Source organism: Prionailurus bengalensis, chromosome B1 (genome assembly GCF_016509475.1).
Source record: "Prionailurus bengalensis isolate Pbe53 chromosome B1, Fcat_Pben_1.1_paternal_pri, whole genome shotgun sequence".
Classification (NCBI taxonomy): Eukaryota; Metazoa; Chordata; class Mammalia; order Carnivora; family Felidae; genus Prionailurus; species Prionailurus bengalensis.
The window spans coordinates 150,235,672-150,240,301 of NC_057344.1; the positions used below are offsets into that span (position 1 = coordinate 150,235,672).

Here is a 4,630-nt window from a genome sequence, read left to right on the forward strand (position 1 = left end):
AATTCCATTTTGTGAACTTGATAGTCTAAAATAACTTGATAGTAGAACCTGAGGTATGAGGACTAGGGTCATTTGAGAGGGAATATGGAAATCAGTGTTGAAAATGAGCGTATTTAATCCTTAAGCTTCTGATGATTCCCTGCTCTTAAATCCTTTTTAGGGTTAGAGGAAGGTAATAAATATCACAGTAGCTACATTTTAATTCTGGTTTTCGTTTGGCAAGTGATAATAATGGGACAAGCTATAAAACCCTAACTGATGCATCTATATTAGTAAACATAAATGTAGAAAAAAGAAAATGATGTTCTATATTCATCAAAGTCCTTACCTTTTACCATGACAAATATGGTGATTTTTTTTCCATAGGAAAAAAATAGGAATTTCCTTTGCAATTATCTTGTTAATTGGTATAAGTGAGGCTTAAACTGCATTAACAGACTTTAATGTGTTGTCATTAAGAATTATTTAAGTTGAAGCTATCATTTTATTTTTCTTTAATCATCATTAATGACCTTGGATGAGGATTCTCTTTGGAGCTCAGTGCCTCTCAAAATTATCTGTCTTGCACTTACCCTGTGCTCTGTATTCTTACTGTCTTGTTTCCTTTGAACAATCATAAAAGAAAGAAGGCAATTGAATATACAGCACAGCCTATTAGAGGAAATAGCTGAAATAACATTTTCTTAACTGTTGGATGTAAAAATCAAGAGGATATTGTGCTTCCATGTAGAATGCATAACTATATTCAATGTGTTTTAATATCACTGATTGCTCCTTAATTGATGGGATAGTGAATGTTTGTCATGGAGAAAAATGCCAAATTGCATCTGAGGGAATCTGAAGAATGTCTTCGGCTGCAGATTAAAGTGCTTCAAAAGTTTAGAGAAAAGAATGTGCTTGTTTTGGGGGGTGAGGAAATACAGACATTACCATTTGAGAAAGAAAAAGCTTATTATATCACTTCATGATCATTATAATTTAGCTGTCAACTGTTTATTTCACCTTCTTTTTTTTTTATTTTTTTATTTTTTTTATTTTTTTTGGGACAGAGAGAGACAGAGCATGAACGGGGGAGGGGCAGAGAGAGAGGGAGACACAGAATCGGAAACAGGCTCCAGGCTCCGAGCCATCAGCCCAGAGCCTGATGTGGGGCTCGAACTCACGGAGCGTGAGATCGTGACCTGGCTGAAGTCGGACGCTTAACCGACTGCGCCACCCAGGCGCCCCTATTTCACCTTCTAACTAGTGAACAAGGTTAGGTTAGTTATTTCTTTGACCAGGTGATTGAGAAGGAATAGATTCAGAAAGATTACCTAATGAAACTGATTAGTATTGTGAATTGATTTGCAGTCACTCTGTAAATGCTGCTGCTACTGCTGCTTTCCTAGTTTCATTGTAATTATGTGTACAATGGGTACACAATGTACATGTGTACATGGGTACAATGTGTACATTGTAATTATGTGTATTTTTCTGGTTATTTCATGTGAATTTTTATACATATTGCATTTCAAAATGATTTGGCGATTGCAAAAATGATTATTTTGACCCAAAGACAGATGAACAAGCTAACCCTTTCAGATCTGATCATGCTGGAACTAGAAGCTCCTGCTTATTTTTCTCAGCATTTGCCTTCTGGTTGCTGATTGTTGTTAGCTGTTCCTTATGATTTGTTTCCCAAAGAAGTAGGATTTGTGAGACTTGGTTCTACCTCCCATTTTGATCCGTCTTTCTGGGGCAGGCTAAGTCACAAACTCCCTAGTTCGTTGCCATAATAGGCAAGGTAACTGAGAATAACCGGTAGTACTTTCAGAAGCTTCTTCTTCTACTCACTGAATGTTAATTACTAATTTTGCTCTGGGAGAGGAACATTTCCTTTGCTCTCTGTCGGAAGAAATACTCTTCAGAGATCCACAGTTCTTTTATATCATAATGTAGGAAAACTACTATGTTCTTTAATGAAACATCTGAAATTCCAAAGTTTCTATTTACAATAGAAAACAAGCAACATTATTTTCTATTTCGTTCACCTTTTCTCCCTTAAGTTGTTCGACTTATAACTTATATGACTCATGTAAGTCATATGACTTATATGACTCCATATAAATATAGGCAATTCTTTTGCTACATTAGTGAAAGAGCGGAACTACACCGGCCGACTCCATCTTGTTCTGTGTCCTCCACCTTGAGTGACTATGTCCCCGACATGGTCCCTTTCCGGGAAAATCACAGAAACCTCAGACCACACCTCCTCCCCTTGAGTAACCTCCCGCTCACCCGTTCAAACTTCCCGATCAAAACATGCCCGGCGACCTGCGTAATGGGACTCCGACCCTTCCCCAGCCAATCGGCTGAGGCCACGACCCTTCCCCAGCCAATCGGCTGAGGCCACAGCCATTACCTCACCAACTGCCCCTAGACCCCCTATAAAACCTTTGTGCTTTTGAAACTCGCTGGTTCTCTCTGGCATCTCACCGCTGCGTCGTGCAGGTAGGGGATTGAGCTCGAGCTAGCTTGAATAAAGGTTCTTTGCTTTTGCATCAGACTCAGCTCCCTGGTGGTCTTTGGGGATCACGAATTCTGGGCATAACATTAGGAATTGCAGTTTCACTGGCTAAAGAGAAATAAGTCATAGAACTCATTCACATAGTGTATTTTTGTAACTTTGGAGTTGCTATTGGCTAACCTTCATCAAAATCTATTAGTGTTCGCTTCAGCAGCACATATACTATAATTGAAATGATACAGAGAAGATTAGCATGGCCCCTGTGCAAGGATGACATTCAAATTCGTGAAGGGTTCCATATTTAAGAAAAAAAATCTGTTAGTTAAAAATAGTGTTGTACATAGGAAGTCAAATTTTGGAGGCTCTTATATGTTTGAATAAAGTAATGTTGAAATTAGATGGATACGTCAACATAAATCTTTAAAAATATCTTCAGAATCTATTAGTATAATCTTGATATTAAAATTATTACAATAACATCAGGATCTTCAGTTTCTGAGAGCTTTCAAATTCATAAAATACTTCCGTATACAGCTTTTTAGAGGCAGGAACTATTTCATTGGCTTTTATCCCTTGAACACAGAAATTGTCAGATATAGCTCAATAAGTGTCTTAAGTAAATATTTATCTTTTGTTGTTCTCTTTGCCCCAAGTGCAAATCCCCTTTTTATACTTGGGGAATTATTCACCACATGCATCTTTGACAGAAGCCCTAAAGTCACGTGCTCTATATCCCACCTTCCTTTTCAGCTATGGCACAGGAGCATGTTGTGGGCTCAGCTAATTAGCTGTATCCTCTCAACTTTGCATCAGGAGCTAGTGACACAAAAGGGCAGGAGGGGTGAAGAATCTACTGTGACATTGGCAGCAGCATCCTGTTCTATGGCATTGGTAGAAGTAGAGCCAGTGTGGCATATGGCATCCAGTGCCAAGAGGTGGGTGGCTGTGTGGGTGGTGGCATCCAATGTTCACCACCGGTGGGAATAGGATCCTCATGGCCCATAGGTCCCTGGTCTTACTTCTGCCTAGTATCCTTTGTACTTTCCCCCTTTCAGATTGTGGTGCTCTAGTTTTCCTGGCAATTCTCTTAGCTATATAAAATCCTTTCAATAAATTACTTTTTGCCAAAATTAGAGCCAGTTTCTGTTACTGGTATTAATAACCCTGACCAATAAAATATAGAATCAAATTACATATCCTTATGACCTTATAAAGATAGGTTTTCTTTTTTTAATTTTTTTAACGTTTATTTATTTTTGAGAGACTGAGAGAGACAGAGTGTGAATGGGGGAGGGGCAGAGAGAGAGAGAGAGACAGAGAGAGAGACAGAGAGAGGGAAAATCCAAAGCAGGCTCCAGGCTCCAAGCAGTCAGCACAGAGCCCAATGCAGGGCTCAAACCCACAAACTTCAAGATCATGACCTGAGCTGAAGTCAGACATTTAACTGACTGAACCACCTAGGCACCCCTAAAGATATGTTTCCTGAATAGTGTTTACATATTGGGAAACAAAGATTAAGAGACATTAATTAACTTGGCTAAGATCAAACATTTAGAAAGAACTAAGAGCCAGGATTCAAATATAACTGCTCTAAGTCCAGGGCTTTTTCTTTTTATCATAGTGTGGTTACATGCTAAGCAATACTTTTTCATTTTACTAAGCACACAGGAAGCTTACGTTTCACAGCCTCTCTTGTCATTAATTGGGGCCAAGTGACCGATTTATGGACAATGAGTGAAGGTGATGCTTGCCCCTTCCAGTGTTGGCCACGAAACTGTCTCCTCAATCTTGTATGTACTCTCTAAAGGGAAAACCTTAGGGTTTTTTTTTCCCCCTATGTAATGAAAAACCCATTTCTTCCCTATTATATGCTTCTCTTTTATGAGTCTCCTTTATTATTCATACAGAACAATTTACTTCTGACACTCTGGTCATTAAATATGTGGAGGTTTTCCCAATATCAGGCAAATTCTCTGTGACACCAGATGAGTGTCTTACAATTTGTCAGTTCTGACTCTATGTATGTGGAGATAGCATCAGATCTCACAGGCAAAGTCCTCAGTCCAAGACTTCTCCCCCCTCTACCTTCAGATACAGGTTGCAAGCCCAGGGTTATCACCTGTG

The 4,630-nt window shown here is 39.0% G+C and overlaps 1 non-coding gene across 1 annotated transcript; it reads left to right on the forward strand.

The window, feature by feature from the left end:
• The first annotated feature begins 2,704 nt into the window (after window positions 1–2,704).
• Window positions 2,705–2,811, forward strand: LOC122479190. The gene has a single exon (XR_006296258.1). It is a non-coding gene; the product is annotated as a U6 spliceosomal RNA (small nuclear RNA).
• The last annotated feature ends 1,819 nt before the right edge of the window (window positions 2,812–4,630 follow it).